Raw genomic sequence first — 19,891 nt, forward strand, 5'->3', positions numbered from 1 at the left:
GGCCTGTTACACATGGCTATAGTGTTATAGGTTAATATGGCCTGTTACTCATGGCTATAGTGTTGTAGGCTAATATGGCCTGTTACACATGGCTATAGTGTTATAGGTTAATATGGCCTGTTACACATGGCTATAGTGTTATAGGTTAATATGGCCTGTTACTCATGGCTATAGTGTTATAGGTTAATATGGCCTGTTACACATGGCTATAGTGTTATAGGTTAATATGGCCTGTTACTCATGGCTATAGTGTTATAGGTTAATATGGCCTGTTACACATGGCTATAGTGTTATAGGTTAATATGGCCTGTTACACATGGCTATAGTGTTATAGGTTAATATGGCCTGTTACACATGGCTATAGTGTTATAGGTTAATATGGCCTGTTACTCATGGCTATAGTGTTATAGGTTAATATGGCCTGTTACACATGGCTATATTGTTATAGGTTAATATGGCCTGTTACACGTGGCTATAGTGTTATAGGTTAATATGGCCTGTTACTCATGGCTATAGTGTTATATGTTAATATGGCCTGTTGTAGGTTAATATGGCCTGTTACACGTGGCTATAGTGTTATAGGTTAATATGGCCTGTTACTCATGGCTATAGTGTTATAGGTTAATATGGCCTGTTACACATGGCTATAGTGTTATAGGTTAATATGGCCTGTTACACATGGCTATAGTGTTATAGGTTAATATGGCCTGTTACACATGGCTATAGTGTTATAGGTTAATATGGCCTGTTACTCATGGCTATAGTGTTATAGGTTAATATGGCCTGTTACACATGGCTATAGTGTTATAGGTTAATATGGCCTGTTACACATGGCTATAGTGTTATAGGTTAATATGGCCTGTTACACATGGCTATAGTGTTATAGGTTAATATGGCCTGTTACACATGGCTATAGTGTTATAGGTTAATATGGCCTGTTACACATGGCTATAGTGTTATAGGTTAATATGGCCTGTTACACATGGCTATAGTGTTATAGGTTAATATGGCCTGTTACACATGGCTATAGTGTTATAGGTTAATATGGCCTGTTACACATGGCTATAGTGTTATAGGTTAATATGGCCTGTTACACATGGCTATAGTGTTATAGGTTAATATGGCCTGTTACACATGGCTATAGTGTTATAGGTTAATATGGCCTGTTACACATGGCTATAGTGTTATAGGTTAATATGGCCTGTTACACATGGCTATAGTGTTATAGGTTAATATGGCCTGTTACTCATGGCTATAGTGTTATAGGTTAATATGGCCTGTTACACATGGCTATAGTGTTATAGGTTAATATGGCCTGTTACACATGGCTATAGTGTTATAGGTTAATAGGGCCTGTTACACATGGCTATAGTGTTATAGGTTAATATGGCCTGTTACACATGGCTCTAGTGTTGTAGGTTAATATGGCCTGTTACTCATGGCTAATATGGCCTGTTGCTCATGGCTAATATGGCCTGTTGCTCATGGCTATAGTGTTATAGGCTAACATGGTCTGTTGCACATGGCTAACATGGCCTGTTGCTCATGGCTACCATGGCCTGTTGCTCATGGCTACCATGGCCTGTTGCTCATGGCTAACATGGTCTGTTGCTCATGGCTAACATGGCCTGTTGCTCATGGCTAACATGGCCTGTTGCTCATGGCTAACATGGCATGTTGCTCATGGCTAACATGGCCTGTTGCTCATGGCTATAGTGTTGTCGGTTAATATTGCCTGTTGCTCATGGCTACCATGGCCTGTTGCTCATGGCTAACATGGCCTGTTGCTCATGGCTATCATGGCCTGTTGCTCATGGCTAACATGGCCTGTTGCTCATGGCTAACATGGCCTGTTGTTCATGGCTAACATGGCTTGTTGCTCATGGCTAACATGGCCTGTTGCTCATGGTTAATATGGCTTTTTGCTCATGGCTAACATGGCCTGTGTCCTTGCCTGCAACCTCACTTAAGCCTTATTTAGTGGAGTCTCTATCGTCTGTTGAGTCTCCTATATCTCTCTCTCTCTCTGTGTGTCTTTCTCTCTCTGTCTCCCATCATACCTCCATCTCTACATTATCTCTCTGACCAATGAATATATGAGTGTTTACGTTGATCTCTATAGTTCATCACCTGATCCCAGCTCTTTCCCATGTTTGATCCCTCTCTCTTACTTTGTTTGTGTAAGTATTTCACTCTCTCGTTCACTCTCTGCTGAGACACACACTCACACTCACACAGACACACACACACACACACACACACACACACACACACACACACACACACACACACACACACACACACACACACACACACACACACACACAAATGCTGTGTGTGTGTGCTGTCACACTCACCCACAGGTCTTGTCGGGGTGTTTGTTTTTGGTTGCACAGGTGATGCAGACACAGCCTCTTGAGTCTCTCGCCCTCTCTCCCTCTCTCTCACGCGCACAAGGATATTATAGTTTTGTGTTTTTATAAACTCAGCAAAAAAATAACGTCCCCTTTTCAGGACCGTCTTTCAAAGATAATTTGTAATAATACAAATAACTTCACAGATCTTCATTGTAAAGGGTTTAAACACTGTTTCCCATGCTTGTTCAATGAACCATAAACAATTAATGAACATGTACCTGTGGAACGGTCGTTAAGACACTAACAGCTTATGGACGGTAGGCAATTAATGTCACAGTTATGAAAACTTAGGACACTAAAGAGGCTTTTCTACTGACTCTGAAAAACACCAAAATAAAGATGCCCAGGGTCCCTGCTCATCTGCGTGAACGTGCCTCAGGCATGCTGCAAGGAGGCATGAGGACTGCAGATGTGGCCAGGACAATAAATTGCAATGTCCGTACTGTGAGACACCTAAGCCAGCGCTGCAGGGAGACAGGACGGACAGCTGAGGAGGAGATGCACTGCAGTACTTAATGCAGCTGGTGGCCACACCAGATACTGACTGTTACTTTTGATTTTGACCCCCCCTTTGTTCAGGGACACATTATTCCATTTCTGTTAGTCACATGTCTGTGGAACTTGTTCAGTTTATGTTTGTTGAGAGGACGTTTATTTTTTTGCTGAGTTGATTAGTGTTTATTTTGATTCGTTTTTAGATTTTTATTGAGAATTCATTTTAGTTTCAGTTAGTTTTTGAGACCTGATTTGCTAGTTTTTTTAGTTTAAGTAATATAAAGATTTTTCATTTTTATATTATTTAAAATCAAATGTATTTATAAAGCCCTTTTTACGTCAGCAGATGTCACAAAGTGCTGTTCAGAAACCCAGCCTAAAACCCTAAACAGCAAGCAATGCAGATGTAGAAGCCCAATTTCTTGGATACCTAGAGAGGAACCAGGCTCAGAGGGGTGGCCAGTTCTCTTTTGGCTGTGCCAGGTCAGATTGTTCTTCAAGATGTTCAAATGTTCATAGATTACCAGCGGGGTCAAATAATAATTGCAGTGGTTGTAGATGGTGCAACAGGTCAGTACCTCAGGAGCAAATGTCAGTTGGCTTTTCATAGCTTAGCATTCAGAGGTCGAGACAGCAGGTGTGGTAGAGAGGGGGAGAGGAGAGAGAGAGTCGAAAACAGCAGGTCCAGGACAATATAGTATGTCCGGTGAACAGGTCAGGGTTCCATAGCCGCAGGCAGAACTGGAGCAGCAGCATGACCAGCACGACTGGGGACAGCCAGGAGTCATCAGGCCAGGTAGTCCTGAGGCATGGTCCCAGGGCTCACGTCCACCAGGAGGGGAGGGCAAGAGAGAGAGTTTAAAGGAGCGTACTTAAACTCACACAGGACACCAGATACGACAGGAGAATTACACCAGATATAAAACTAACCCTAGCCCCCCGGCACACACTATTGCAGCATAGTTACCAGAGGCTGAGACGTGGACGGGGGGGTTGGCGGACGCTGTGACCCTGTCCAATGATACCCCCGGACAGGGCTAACCAGGCAGGATATAACCCCACCCACTTTGCCAAAGCACAGCCCCCACACCACGAGAGGGATATCAACAGAGCACTAACTTATTACCCTGAGACAAGGCTGAGTATAGCCCTCGAAGATCTCCTCCTCCGCACGAGCCTGAGGCGGCCCAAAACCGGACAGGAAGATCACATCAGTGACTCAAACCACTCAAGTGATTCACCCCGCCTAGGTACAGCATGGAAGAGCTCTATTAAGCCAGTGACTCAGCCCCCGTAATTGCGAGGCAGAGAATCCCAGTGGAGCGAGGGGTGCAGGCCAGGCAGAGACAGCAAGGTCGGTTTGTTGCTCCAGTGCCTTTCCGTTCACCTTCACACCTCTGGGCCAGACTACACTCAATCATAGGACCTACTGAAGAGTTTAGTCTTCAGTGAATAGTTAAATGTTGAGACCGAGTCTGCGTCTCACATGGATAGGCAGACCATTCCATAGAAATTGAGCTCTATAGGAGAAAGCCCTGTCTCCAGCTGTTTAATTCTAGGGACAATAAAAAGGCCTGCGTCTTGTGACCGTGGTGTACGTGTAGGTATGTACGGCAGGACCAAATTGGAGAGATAGGTAGGAGCAAGTCCATGTAATGCTTTGTAGGTTCGCAGTAAAACCTTGAAATCAAATTTAAAAAAGCTGCCCTTTAAATATTCTTGATATATTCATCAAAAGAGAGATCAGGGTCCAGAGTAACGCCGAGGTCCTTCCAGTTTTATTTCAGACGACTGTACAACCATCAAGTTGAATTGTCAGATCCAACAGCATATCTCTCTGTTTCTTGGGACCTAGAACTAGCATCTCTGTTTTAAAAGTAAAACATTTGCCGCTATCCACTTCATCCACTTCATATGGGGCGGCAGGGTAGCCTAGTGGTTAGAGCGTTGGACTAGTAACCGAAAGGTTGCAAGTTCAAATCCCCGAGCTGACAATGTACAAATCTGTCGTTCTGCCCCTGAACACGCAGTTAACCCACTGTTCCTAGGCCGTCATTGAAAATTTGTTCTTAACTGACTTGCCTAGTTAAATAAAGGTAAAATAAAAAATATTGTCTGAAACACAGGCTTCCATGGTTGCAATTTTGGGGCTTCACCATGTTTCATCGAAATGTACAATATGTGTCGTCCGCATAGCAGTGAAAGTTGACATTGTGCTTCCCGAATGACATCGCCAAGAGGTAGAATATATAGTGAAAACAATAGTGGTCCTTAAACGGAACTTTGAGGAACACCGAAACTCACAATTGCTCCTAGACCATCCACAGAGACAAACTGATATCTTTCCGGACAGATAAGATCTAAACCAGGCAAGAACTTTTCCGTGTAGGCCAATTAGGGTTTCCAATCTCAACAAAAGAATGTGGTGATCGATGATGTCAAAAGCAGCACTAAGGTGTGATGATGAAGTGCACATAAAAAGCTGTGTGGGAATGATGAAGTGCACATAAAAAGCTGTGCGGGAATGATGAAGTGCACATAAAAAGCTGTGCGGGAATGATGAAGTGCACATAAAAAGCTGTGCGGGAATGATGAAGTGCACATAAAAAGCTGTGCGGGAATGATGAAGTGCACATAAAAAGCTGTGTGGGAATGATGAAGTGCACATAAAAAGCTGTGCGGGAATGATGAAGTGCACATAAAAAGCTGTGCGGGAATGATGAAGTGCACATAAAAAGCTGTGCGGGAATGATGAAGTGCACATAAAAAGCTGTGCGGGAATGATGAAGTGCACATAAAAAGCTGTGCGGGAATGATGAAGTGCACATAAAAAGCTGTGCGGGAATGATGAAATGCACATAAAAAGCTGTGTGGGAATGATGAAATGCACATAAAAAGCTGTGTGGGAATGATGAAGTGCACATAAAAAGCTGTGTGGGAATGATGAAGTGCACATAAAAAGCTGTGCGGGAATGATGAAGTGCACATAAAAAGCTGCGGGAATGATGAAGTGCATATAAAAAGCCATTCCGATTAATCAGGCGACCTCTAATTACAGGCAACATCCGCGCTGGGCTAAAGGCTAGAGGTGCCACTTTCAAGGAGCGGGACACTATTCCGTGCGCTTAGAAGAAATCCCGCTAAGCCCTCTGACGAACCATCAAACAAGCAAAACGTCAATACGGTACTAAGATAGAATCCTACTATACCGTTTGTGAAGATCGTCGGATGTGGCAGGGCTTGCAAACTATCACGGATTACAAAGGGAAACTCAGCCGCAAGCTGCTCAGTGATGCGAGCATACCAGACAAGCTAAATGCCTTCTATGCTCCCTTCAAAGCAAGTAACACTGAACCATGCGTGAGAGCACCAGCTGTTCCGGACAACTATGTGATCACGCTCTCCATAGCCGATGTAAGACCTTTTAAACAGGTTAACATTCACAACGCTGCAGGGCCAGACGGATTACCAGGGCACGTACTCCGAGCATGCGCTGACCAAGTGTCTTCACTGACATTTTCAACCTCTCCCTGACCCAGTCTGTAATACCTACATGTTTCAAGCAGAACACCATTGTCAGAGTGCCCAAGAATGCCAAGGTAACCTGTCTAAATGACTACCGCCCCGTACTCAGATCTGTAGCTATGAAAAGGCAGGTCATGGTTCACATCAACATCATCGTCCCAGGCACCCTGAACCCACTACAATTCGCATTCCACCCCAACAGATCCACAGATGATGCAATCTCTATTGCACTCCACACTGCCTTTTCCCACCTGGATAAAAGGAACATCTACTGTACGCGACAATGCTGTTCATTGACTACAGCTCAGCGTTCAACACCATAGTGCCCTCCAAGCTCATCACTAAGCTAAGGATCCTGGGACTAAACACATCCCTCTGCAACTGGATCCTGGACTTCCTGACCGGCCACCCCCAGGTGGTGAGGGTAGGAAACAGTACCTCCCCCACGCTGACCCACAACACGGGGGCCCCTCGGGTGTGTGTTCTTAGTTCCCTCCTTTACCCCCTGTTCACCCACGGCTGTGTGGCCGCACATGACTAAAAACTCCATCACTAAATTTACCGTCGACACGACGGTGGTAGGCTTGATCACCGCCGACAATGAGACATCTTATCGGGAGGAGGCCAGAGACCTGGCAGTGTGGTGCCAGGACAACAACATCTCCCTCAACGTGAGCAAAACAAAGGTGTTGATTGTAGACTACAGGAAACGGAGGGCCGAGCACGCCCCCATTCACATTGACGGGGCTGTATTGGAGTGGGTCGAGAGCTTCATGTTCCTCTGTGTCCACATCACTAAAGGTCTATCATGGTCCAAACACACCAGCACAGTAAAAAGGGCAAGACAACAGCTCTTCCCCCTCGGGAGGCTGAAAACATTTGACCTGGGCCCTCAGATCCTCAAAAAGTTCTACAGCTGCACCATTGAGAGCATCTTGACTGGCTGCTCACCACTTGGCATGGCAACTGCTTGGTTTCCGACCGCAAGGCGCTAAAGAGGATAGCACGTAAGGCCCAGCTCATTACTGGGGCAGAGCTCCCTGCCATCCAGGACCTCTATACCAGGCGGTGTCAGAGGAAAGCTCTAAAAATTGTCGAAGACTCCAGCCACCCAAGTCATAAAATGTTCTCTTTGCTACTACACGGCAAGCGGTACCAATGCACCAAGTCTGGAACCAACAGTACCCTGAACAGCTTCTAATCCCAAGCCATAAGACTTTCACGTTTTCATAAATTCTTAGAACGTTTGGGAATAACTTATATGCTAAGGAATTTATGAAAATTCTATAGCAATATAGAGGGGTTAAGCGACGGTGTGTTTGGACAATTAATATACATTGCAGTAAATGAAACCTAATAAAAACATGTCTCGTCCAGGACCGGAGTCTACTGTGCACCATAGAACTACAGTAGGCCTTTATGCAAACAAGCCATTTGCCACACAGACCTGCCATCATTCACTTTGACCTGGACTGTGTGTTTACAGGCAGTAGGACCTGCCATCATTCACTTTGAACTGGACTGTGTGTTTACAGGCAGTAGGACCTGTCATCATTCACTTTGAACTGGACTGTGTGTTTACAGGCAGTAGGACCTGGACTGTGTGTTTACAGGCAGTAGGACCTGCCATCATTCACTTTGAACTGGACTGTGTGTTTACAGGAAGTTACAACAGTGTGACTTTAGATCAATAGAACAAAAAGCCACAAAATACACCCTAATGGATTTCTACAAATATGTCAATACCATGGGAGTCCTCTTACATTTGGGAACTTTACAGTCCAACTTGATCAAACTTTCATAAAAAGGTAGGCTCTCTGCCTCAGTTATGAACATAAACAACAACTAGATCAACAACTAGTGCTAGCCAGAGCAAGATGAGCTCAAATCTAACGAAGATAAACCCTCTCAAACTGTTTCAGCTAGTTGGCCATCAAAATTGCACTTATAAACGATGGGGAATTGTAGCCTTCTGCAGCTTGCCTGCAACGAAGCACCCAAGCTAACTGGCTAAAGTTGGCTAGCTTGCTTGCTAGCTACTCACAAAAACCTTACTCTGACCATTTAACTCACACTAGCAGAGTTGTTTAGCTAGCCTGTTTACATGTTATCTAGAGAGTTCGTGACTAACTATTGTTTTTTTTTGCCTACATTTATGGTCATATTCAGCCATTGTTGTGTTATTCTGCGCTGTTGCACACTCAGACGAGAGTGCTCTGAAATCATAGTAGATAGCCAGAGTGAATTTGTGAACGCAAGAGATATGCTAATTGATTAACAGTCGTTTAAGTTCTTGCTAGCTGACCAAAGGACACGTGCATCTCTAGCTATGTATAGCCCTCTTTGGACTCAGACATTTTTTGCATCATTGGGATGAAGCTAATATGATCTCATGCATTTCTGATTCAGATTTCATATGTCGTCCTCTCTTGAGAACATTCGTTTTCAATGCTTTGTCAAAAAATTATATTACTGAAAGAACAAACACGGTCTACAATACAGCCACAGATCATTAAATAACATAGCCACAGATCATTAAATAACACAGCCACAGATCATTAAATAACATAGCCACAGATCATTAAATAACACAGCCACAGATCATTAAATAACACAGCCACAGATCATTAAATAACACAGCCACAGATCATTAAATAACACAGCCACAGATCATTAAATAACACAGCCACAGATCATTAAATAACACAGCCACAGATCATTAAATAACACAGCCACAGATCATTAAATAACATAGCCACAGATCATTAAATAACACAGCCACCCAGCACACCTAACTGCAAGCCTGTGAATGCTAGTTATGTGATATTGTCTGCAGGATTCAAACTGACATATTCTGTCCTCAGTGAAACCAGTCATATTAAATAATATTTCATATTTAACCAGGTGTAAATGAGTCATTGGGGAATGTGTGCGCACACGTGCGAGAGATCTTATCATTGGTTGCTCTTGTTTACCTACAGCAGAGCCAACCATGGCAGTGTTACCATGGAGGCATGAGAGGCTTAGACATGTCCAAAGATCATGTGTGTGTGTGTGTGCATACCAAGTCTAGGCCTGCTTTTTCCTGTCTCTCTCTCTCTCCGTATGTGTTGTGTGTGTGTGTGTGTGTGTGTGTGTGTGTGTGTGTGCGCGAGAGAGAGAGAGCTGAGAGAGAGCTTGTCCCCCCCATCCTTCTTATCTTCCTACCCTCTTATCTGTTGTCATGGTGACAAGGTGAGCTCTGTGGTGGAGTCTAGGTGATAGGCTAGGTGATGTTGTTGTTTTGCCAGTGGTAGTACGTTTGTTTAGTCTGGTCTGGATGTGGGTTTCTCTGTGCCCTTGGATAAATGACCAGTGTGTCCTCTTCATGACCCCCTAGCGCCCCTCTTCATGACCTCCTAGCGCTCCTCTTCATGACCCCCTAGTGCCCCTCTTCATGACCCCCTAGCGCCCCTCTTCATGACCCCCTAGTGCCCCTCTTCATGACCCCCTAGTGCCCCTCTTCATGACCCCCTAGTGCCCCTCTTCATGACCCCCTAGTGCCCCTCTTCATGACCCCATAGTGCCCCTCTTCATGACCCCCTAGTGCCCCTCTTCATGACCCCCTAGTGCCCCTCTTCATGACCCCATAGTGCCCCTCTTCATGACCCCATAGTGCCCCTCTTCATGACCTCCTAGTGCCCCTCTTCATGACCTCCTAGTGCCCCTCTTCATGACCTCCTAGTGCCCCTCTTCATGACCTCCTAGTGCCCCTCTTCATGACCCCCTAGTGCCCCTCTTCATGACCTCCTAGTGCCCCTCTTCATGACCTCCTAGTGCCCCTCTTCATGACCCCCTAGTGCCCCTCTTCATGACCTCCTAGTGCCCCTCTTCATGACCCCCTAGTGCCCCTCTTCATGACCCCCTAGTGCCAGAAACTTGATCAGTTTCTGGTTTCAGTTGAATGTTTGTTGGTTTTGCGTTTGTTGATAGGTAGGTGACGGGGGTATATTTTCCAAGCCCGCACCCAGAGTGGCAGCTCATAAAAAGCTAGCCGTCCCTGGGTGGCCTCGAACGACCGTCCATTCGGTTAACAGACAAATGGGAAACTAGAATTTTCTGGGACTCAAATCTACTACCTAGTGTAAATGTATTTACACTTTCTTTCTACTCACAATTTTATGTTGCAACTACGTACTTTATAAACATTTATCAATTATTTCAAAGTTTATAAATTACTTGCTGTAGCTATTTAATCCTGAAGTGTAAGTAGTTGCAGTTTTAGATTGGGTACTGCTATCACGTTTACGAATAATTTGTAAATCGGTTCTTATTAAGAATGATTTTGACCACAAACCAAAGCATTAATAGGCCTAAGCCATTAGCAAGTAACTAACTTCATAAGCATCTTTATAAATAGTTTAGCTCTCTGACATTCGTACATATTAGGCTATGTAATGAGGATTTTTAAATATACTGAACAAAAATATAAACGCAACTTGCAACAATTCCAATGATTTTATGAAGTTACAGTTCATATAAGGAAATCAGTCAATTTAAATAAATTCATTAGGCCTTAATCTATGGATATCACATGACTGGGCAGGGGCGCAGCCATGGGTGGGCCACTTGGGAACCAGGCCCAGCCAATCAGAGTTAGTTTTTCACCACAAAAGGGCTTTATTACAGACATAAATACTCCTCAGTTTCATCAGCTGTCTGGGTGGCTGGTTTCAGACGATCTCACAGTTGAAGAAGCCGGATGTGGAGGTCCTGGGCTGGCGTGGTTACAAGTGGTCTGCGGTTGTGAGGCCGGTTGGACGTACTGCCAAATTCTCTAAAATGACGTTGGAGGCGGCTTAGGGTAGACATTCCTGCAGTCAGCATGACAATTGGACGCTCCCTCAAAACTTGAGACATCTGTGGCATCTGGCAGTCTGGCAGTCTCTATGGGGGTGCCACAGGGTTCAATTCTCGGGCCGACTCTCTTCTCTGTATACATCAATGATGTCTCTCTTGCTGCTGGGGATTCTCTGATCCACCTCTACGCAGACGACACCATTCTGTATACTTCTGGCCCTTCTTTGGACACTGTGTTAACTAACCTCTAGACGAGCTTCAATGCCATACAACTCTCCTTCCGTGTCCTCCAACTGCTTTTAAATGCAAGTAAAACTAAATGCATGCTCTTCAACCGATCGCTGCTTGCACCTGCCCGCCCGTCCAGCATCACTACTCTGGACGGTTCTGACTTAGAATATGTGGACAACTACAAATACCTAGGTGTCTGGTTAGACTGTAAACTCTCCTTCCAGACTCACATTAAGCATCTCCAATCCAAAATTAAATCTAGAATCGGCTTCCTATTTCGCAACAAAGCATCCTTCACTCTTTCTGCCAAATATACCCTCATAAAACTGACCATCCTAACGATCCTTGACTTTGGCAATGTCATTTACAAAATAGCCTCCAACACTCTACTCAACAAATTGGATGCAGTCTATCACAGTGCTATCCGTTTTGCCACCAAAGCCCCATATACTACCCACCACTGCGACCTGTATGCTCTCGTTGGCTGGCCCTCGCTTCATATTCGTCGCCAAACCCACTGGCTCCAGGTCGTCTATAAGTCTTTGCTAGGTAAAGCCCCGCCTTATCTCAGCTCACTGGTCACCATAGCAGCACCCACCCGTAGTAGGCACTCCAGCAGGTATATCTCACTGGTCACCCCCAAAGCCAATTCCTCCTTCGGCCGCCTTTCCTTCCAGTTCTCTGCTGCCAATGACTGGAACGAACTGCAAAAGTCACTGAAGCTGGAGACATATCTCCCTCACTAACTTTAAGCACCAACTGTCAGAGCAGCTCACAGATCACTGCACCTGTACATAGCTCATCTGTAAATAGCCCACCCAACTACCTCATCCCCCATACTGTTATTTATTTTATTTATTTTGCTCCTTTGCACCCCCTGTATCTCTACTTGCACATTCATCTTCTGCACATCTATCACTCCAGTGTTTAATTGCTATATTGTAATTATCTCACCACTTCGGCCTGTTTATTGCCTTACCGCTCTTATCCTACCTCATTTGCACACACTGTGTATAGACCTTTTCTATTGTATTATTGACTGTATGTTTTGTTTATTCCATGTGTAACTCTGTGTTGATCTTTGTATCGCACTGCTTTGCTTTATCTTGGCCAGGTCGCAGTTGTAAATGAGAACTTGTTCTCAACTGGCCTACCTGGTTAAATAAAGTTGAAATAATATATATATATAAATAAAACATTTAACAGACATATTGTTAACGTTATAGGTGTTTAATAAAGTAGTGATATTGATCCCCAAAAAATTAACAACAGAAAATCATTAACATATGCCTTATATGATCTATTAATCAATTTTCAATGAAAGTGTTACCAGATTGTGTTATGATGAAAGGTAAGACAGTTCCACCAAGTTCATATGGTAGGTTATTTATACGTTTCAGGCTACGTTTCCAGTCCAGACTCAATGGGCATGTCATTAATTGAAAGGACCATTGAACAGCAGGAAATAGCCCAGTTTGTGTCTTAACCTTTTAGGCTACCCTTTGAAGGTGGAATGTGATCTGTTCTCAAGCCATTGGTGAAACCACATGCTGCCAACGGCAAAAGGCACTGCTGAGATTTGAACTCAGGATCTCCTGTTTACTAGACAGGCTCTTTAACCAACTAAGCCACAGCACCAGGTGATTTCTCTAGCTGCATTGGAGTGTTTTGTTTTAATCGTTGAGAGGTCCCATTGACGGGTGACTCAGTTGTTTGTAATGCAGTCTCCGGATTTCAGCATACTCCTCCTAAACAGGATATTCAAAGTGGAGAGGTGGGAATTGAAGTCTTTGAGCCCTTCTTTTACAGACTTAAACTAGAAATTCAAACAAGCCTACAAACTGAAACTCAAACAGTTTCAGTAGATTATATTGTTGTTGTTAAGGTTAATTGAATTTGTATTTTCTGTTTGTTTTTTTCAGCCTAAGTGATCAAAGTTGAGTTCATTTTACATTTGTTGAGGCTTTGAGTTTGTCGTAGTAAAACAGTCTGCCCCGTGTGAGGATCGAACTCACAACCTTCAGATTATGAGACTGACGCTCTACCTACTTCGCCAAAGAGGCCTGGAGGAGATTGGGAGCATGTGTCTGTTTCCATGACATAGGGAGCTTGTGTCTGTTTCCGTGTGTCAGGTTTCTGGGGTAGATGGTGGAGGTGGGGTTAAACTCTGATCCCTGATTGGCTGATGTTGCTTCAACCAGAGGCTCTAGTTCAGAGCACAGCTTTAGACCAGAGATGCCTAATCTGTCTGTATGTTTTTTCAACTGTTGGTCTGTCTGTCAGTCTGTGTCGTTCTATGTAAAGAAGGCACACTGGTGCAGTCAGGAGAGAGAGAATATAGTGGTTTGTGTGTGACGCAGTCCCATTCTGGACAGAGAGAAGAGAGTGGATTTCTCTCTCTTAACAGTGACTAGGGAACCTGTGGAATTTGTACTATTTGATTGGGATTTAAACGCAGAATGTTTACGGCTCAGTTTCTCAGGCGTGCGCACGCACACACACACACGCACGCGCACGCACGCACACACACACACACACACACGCACACGCACACGCACACACACAGTAAAGAGCTTGATGAGGTCTCTTCCTGTCTAGGCTGTAATTAGTGTTTGAGGGGATTGTGGGTAGCCTAATTATGCTCTCTAAGTGTCGCCTTCCTCCTCCCATCTATCCATCCATCTCTCCCTCTGTCTGCAGACCCCCTGACTGCAATCATTGTGTCTGTCTGTCCTCCTGTTTGAGACCCCGAAACAGAGATTGTTCTGGGGTCTCAGCCCTAGTAGTGGGTCAAGTTGAGAGGGGGAAGGGTGGGAGGTTATCTGTTTCTGAGAGTTTGAGGCGGAAGCTAAGCTCATAACATGACTGTGCTGGTTTAACTGTCCTGGGAAAGAGTGTGTGTGGGTGGACAAGCCGGCCCAGGGGACCTGACTCAGAAACAGATCAGCTTTCACTGCGTAGAGGAAGAACGCACCCTGTATGGATGTTAGTTGTGTGTTTGCTATGTTTAACCTGATGTGTCCAGACATGTCTCATGGCATAAAGCAGATTTACATACAATACCAGTCAAAAGTTTGGACACACCTACTCATTACAGGGTTTTTCTTTATTTTTACTCTTTTCTACATTGTAGAATAATAGTGAAGACATCAAAACTATAAAATAACACATATGGAATCATGTAGTAACCAAAAAAGTGTTAAACAAATCAAAATATATTTTATATTTGAGATTCTTCAAAGTAGCTACCCTTTGCCTTGATGACAGCTTTTCAATACCATTTTAAAAAATGCAGGGGTGCGTGCTATGCCACTGCTTATAGCTACAAGTTAATTATAACTATAAGAAATCTAAGATGTGTCAAATAAATGATATCCAGCTCAGCGCTCCAGCTATGCATTGTGTTGCTAACTTGCTAGTTAAGTGTCTAGATGTCAGCTATGCATTGTGTTGCTAACTTGCTAGCTAAGTGGCTAGATGTCAGCTATGCATTGTGTTGCTAACTTGCTAGCTAAGTGGCTAGATGTCAGCTATGCATTGTGTTGCTAACTTGCTAGCTAAGTGGCTAGATGTCAGCTATGCATTGTGTTGCTAACTTGCTAGCTAGGTGGCTAGATGTCAGCTATGCATTGTGTTGCTAACTTGGTAGCTAAGTGTCTAGATGTCAGCTATGCATTGTGTTGCTAACTTGGTAGCTAAGTGGCTAGATGTCATGATCAAGCATCTTGGTTACAGCAGAAACATTGAATCCCCTCCAGGATCAAGATCCTTGTTTCCTAAATTTGTTTTGTGCGAGAGAATATATATATTTTTCAGGTATTACTGTATATCCTGGTATTGGTACAGAAACGGTATGAAAACCTGAATACCGCCCAACCTGAGTGAGTGAGTGAGTCACATACAGGGCAATGTGATGTGGAGATACTGGACAGGTGGTGACTGAGGATCTTTCTCATCTAGTATGTAATGCTAGGCATATCTATGTTAGGCATATCTATGTTAGGCCTAGCATTACATACTAGATGTATATCTATGTTATACATTTAGTATGTATGCATTCCTCTGCTGTGATAGGGGCTCCACTGTCCCGCTGGCGGATGTATGGGGGATGGATGGGGGAGGGGGGCGAGAGGGACAGAAATTCCTGCCTTGCGTAACCCTGGGGTCGCTGAGTCCACTCTCTCTCTCCTTCCTCCCTCTTTATCTCACTTTCTCCCTCTCTTCCTGCATTCCTTCTCTCCATCTCCTGGCAATGGACCAAACAAACAGAAATCCCCTCCAGAAAACTAAGTGATAGTTGAGTGTACTTCCTCCTGCTCTGCCAGGAACATGACAGCATTGTCTGATGTCCACATGACGTAGAAGACAAAAAACACAAGGATGTTGAGTTGAAAACATTGCTTTGGTTGTCCTTTTTAAAGAGTGTTTTTGAAACTTTGATTTAGATGGTCTATAAAGTAGTGTTTGACGGGAACAGTTCAGAGTGACTCTGTTGCTAGGTAGAATGTACCAGTGAGATTCCCATGCTTCCTTTCTCCAGTTATTTAGCCTGGTAGTGTCTTACTAGGAGGTGTGTTCTAGCCTGGTAGTGTCTCACTAGGAGGTATGTTCTAGCCTGGTAGTGTCTTACTAGGAGGTGTGTTCTAGCCTGGTAGTGTCTCACTAGGAGGTATGTTCTAGCCTGGTAGTGTCTCACTGGGAGGTGTGTTCTAGCCTGGTAGTGTCTCACTGGGAGGTGTGTTCTAGCCTGGTAGTGTCTCACTAGGAGGTGTGTTCTAGCCTGGTAGTCTCTCACTAGGAGGTGTGTTCTAGCCTGGTAGTGTCTCACTAGGAGGTGTGTTCTAGCCTGGTAGTGTCTCACTGGGAGGTATGTTCTAGCCTGGTAGTGTCTCACTGGGAGGTATGTTCTAGCCTGGTAGTGTCTCACTGGGAGGTATGTTCTAGCCTGGTAGTGTCTCACTGGGAGGTATGTTCTAGCCTGGTAGTGTCTCACTGGGAGGTGTGTTCTAGCCTGGTAGTGTCTCACTAGGAGGTGTGTTCTAGCCTGGTAGTGTCTCACTGGGAGGTGTGTTCTAGCCTGGTAGTATCTCACTGGGAGGTATGCTCTAGCCTGGTAGTATCTCACTGGGAGGTATGCTCTAGCCTGGTAGTGTCTCACTGGGAGGTATGTTCTAGCCTGGTAGTGTCTCACTGGGAGGTATGTTATAGCCTGGTAGTGTCTCACTGGGAGGTATGTTCTAGCCTGGTAGTGTCTCACTAGGAAGTATGTTCTAGCCTGGTAGTGTCTCACTGGGAGGTATGTTCTAGCCTGGTAGTGTCTCACTGGGAGGTATGTTCTAGCCTGGTAGTGTCTCACTGGGAGGTGTGTTATAGCCTGGTAGTGTCTCACTGGGAGGTATGTTCTAGCCTGGTAGTGTCTCACTAGGAGGTGTGTTCTAGCCTGGTAGTGTCTCACTGGGAGGTGTGTTCTAGCCTGGTAGTATCTCACTGGGAGGTATGCTCTAGCCTGGTAGTATCTCACTGGGAGGTATGCTCTAGCCTGGTAGTGTCTCACTGGGAGGTATGTTCTAGCCTGGTAGTGTCTCACTGGGAGGTATGTTATAGCCTGGTAGTGTCTCACTGGGAGGTATGTTCTAGCCTGGTAGTGTCTCACTGGGAGGTATGTTCTAGCCTGGTAGTGTCTCACTGGGAGGTATGTTATAGCCTGGTAGTGTCTCACTGGGAGGTATGCTCTAGCCTGGTAGTATCTCACTGGGAGGTATGCTCTAGCCTGGTAGTGTCTCACTGGGAGGTATGTTCTAGCCTGGTAGTGTCTCACTGGGAGGTATGTTATAGCCTGGTAGTGTCTCACAGGGAGGTATGTTCTAGCCTGGTAGTGTCTCACTAGGAAGTATGTTCTAGCCTTGTAGTGTCTCACTGGGAGGTGTGTTCTAGCCTGGTAGTATCTCACTGGGAGGTATGCTCTAGCCTGGTAGTGTCTCACTGGGAGGTATGTTCTAGCCTGGTAGTGTCTCACTGGGAGGTATGTTCTAGCCTGGTAGTGTCTCACTGGGAGGTATGTTCTAGCCTGGTAGTGTCTCACTGGGAGGTATGTTCTAGCCTGGTAGTGTCTCACTGGGAGGTATGTTCTAGCCTGGTAGTGTCTCACTAGGAGGTATATTCTAGCCTGGTAGTGTCTCACTGGGAGGTATGTTCTAGCCTGGTAGTGTCTCACTAGGAGGTGTGTTCTAGCCTGGTAGTGTCTCACTAGGAGGTGTGTTCTAGCCTGGTAGTGTCTCACTGCGGGGTATGTTCTAGCCTGGTAGTGTCTCACTAGGAGGTGTGTTCTAGCCTGGTAGTGTCTCACTAGGAGGTGTGTTCTAGCCTGGTAGTGTCTCACTAGGAGGTGTGTTCTAGCCTGGTAGTGTCTCACTGCGGGGTATGTTCTAGCCTGGTAGTGTCTCACTGCGGGGTATGTTCTAGCCTGGTAGTGTCTCACTAGGAGGTATATTCTAGCCTGGTAGTGTCTCACTGGGAGGTATGTTCTAGCCTGGTAGTGTCTCACTAGGAGGTGTGTTCTAGCCTGGTAGTGTCTCACTAGGAGGTGTGTTCTAGCCTGGTAGTGTCTCACTGCGGGGTAAGTTCTAGCCTGGTAGTGTCTCACTAGGATGTGTGTTCTAGCCTGGTAGTGTCTCACTAGGAGGTGTGTTCTAGCCTGGTAGTGTCTCACTAGGAGGTGTGTTCTAGCCTGGTAGTGTCTCACTGCGGGGTATGTTCTAGCCTGGTAGTGTCTCACTGCGGGGTGTGTTCTAGCCTGGTAGTGTCTCACTGGGAGGTGTGTTCTAGCCTGGTAGTGTCTCACTAGGAGGTGTGTTCTAGCCTGGTAGTGTCTCACTAGGAGGTATGTTCTAGCCTGGTAGTGTCTCACTGGGAGGTGTGTTCTAGCCTGGTAGTGTCTCACTAGGAGTTGTGTTCTAGCCTGGTAGTGTCTCACTAGGAGGTATGTTCTAGCCTGGTAGTGTCTCACTGGGAGGTGTGTTCTAGCCTGGTAGTGTCTCACTAGGAGGTGTGTTCTAGCCTGGTAGTGTCTCACTGGGAGGTGTGTTCTAGCCTGGTAGTGTCTCACTGGGAGGTGTGTTCTAGCCTGGTAGTGTCTCACTGGGAGGTGTGTTCTAGCCTGGTAGTGTCTCACTAGGAGGTGTGTTCTAGCCTGGTAGTGTCTCACTGGGAGGTGTGTTCTAGCCTGGTAGTGTCTCACTGGGAGGTGTGTTCTAGCCTGGTAGTGTCTCACTGGGAGGTGTGTTCTAGCCTGGTAGTGTCTCACTGGGAGGTGTGTTATAGCCTGGTTTACTGCTGTGTCACTGCTCCATCAACGGTGGATCTCCTTTTGTCAGTCAACTATAACATCTTTCTCTCTCAATTCAATTTAAGGGCTTTATTGGCAAGGAAACATATTTGAACATCTCTCTCTCTCCTCTCTCTCTCTAGGACATACAGTTTGAAGAAGGGCCAGTTGGAGAGGGACTATGCCCAGGTAAGAGCCTGTGTAGTTCAACCTGAGGGTTTTTCTCCTCTGTCAGGAGCCATGTCCCTGGAGAAGGGGCTTCTAGCCAGGCTGGACCTTAACTCTCAATATCTGACCCTAGGAGTGGTGTAGAGTAGAGTGGCTTCTAGCCAGGCTGGAACTTAACTCTCAATATCTGACCCTAGGAGTGGTGTAGAGTAGAGTGATGTAGAGTGGCTTTTAGCCAGGCTAGCCCTTAACTCTCAATATATGACCCTAGGAGTGGTGTAGAGTGGTGTAGAGTGGTGTAGAGTGATGTAGAGTGGCTTCTAGCCAGGCTGGACCTTAACTCTCAATATCTGACCCTAGGAGTGGTGTAGAGTAGAGTGATGTAGAGTGGCTTTTAGCCAGGCTAGCCCTTAACTCTCAATATATGACCCTAGGAGTGGTGTAGAGTGGTGTAGAGTGGTGTAGAGTGATGTAGAGTGGCTTCTAGCCAGGCTGGACCTTAACTCTCTATCTGACCCTAGGAGTGGTGTAGAGTAGAGTGGCGTTTAGCCAGGCTGGACCTTAACTCTCAATATCTGACCCGAGGAGTGGTGTAGAGTGGCGTTTAGCCAGGCTGGACCTTAACTCTCAATATCTGACCCGAGGAGTGGTGTAGAGTGGCGTTTAGCCAGGCTGGACCTTAACTCTCAATATCTGACCCGAGGAGTGGTGTAGAGTGGCGTTTAGCCAGGCTAGCCCTTATCTTCTATCAGTCTATCTAATCTATTCTATTGGCATGAGCTCACTATACACACATACTTGAGTTACTGCAACACACATACATTCACACATATTTAGCTAGGCCTACACACACACACACACACACACACACACACACACACACACACACACA

General features: G+C 45.4%; 1 long non-coding RNA gene and 1 other non-coding gene across 2 annotated transcripts in view; one reads left to right on the top strand and one right to left on the bottom strand.

Moving 5' to 3' along the window:
- LOC120028642 overlaps window positions 1-19,065 on the top strand; it is a 37,852-nt gene extending 18,787 nt beyond the window's left edge. The window contains exon 3 of the long non-coding RNA XR_005473494.1: window positions 18,975-19,065. This is a non-coding gene — a long non-coding RNA (uncharacterized LOC120028642). The remainder of the gene's footprint in view (window positions 1-18,974) is intronic.
- Window positions 13,072-13,145, bottom strand: trnat-agu. The gene has a single exon. It is a non-coding gene; the product is annotated as a tRNA-Thr (tRNA).
- Window positions 19,066-19,891: the final 826 nt, after the last annotated feature.

The sequence above is a fragment of the Salvelinus namaycush genome, chromosome 34, assembly GCF_016432855.1.
Source record: "Salvelinus namaycush isolate Seneca chromosome 34, SaNama_1.0, whole genome shotgun sequence".
In the NCBI taxonomy this organism is placed as follows: Eukaryota; Metazoa; Chordata; class Actinopteri; order Salmoniformes; family Salmonidae; genus Salvelinus; species Salvelinus namaycush.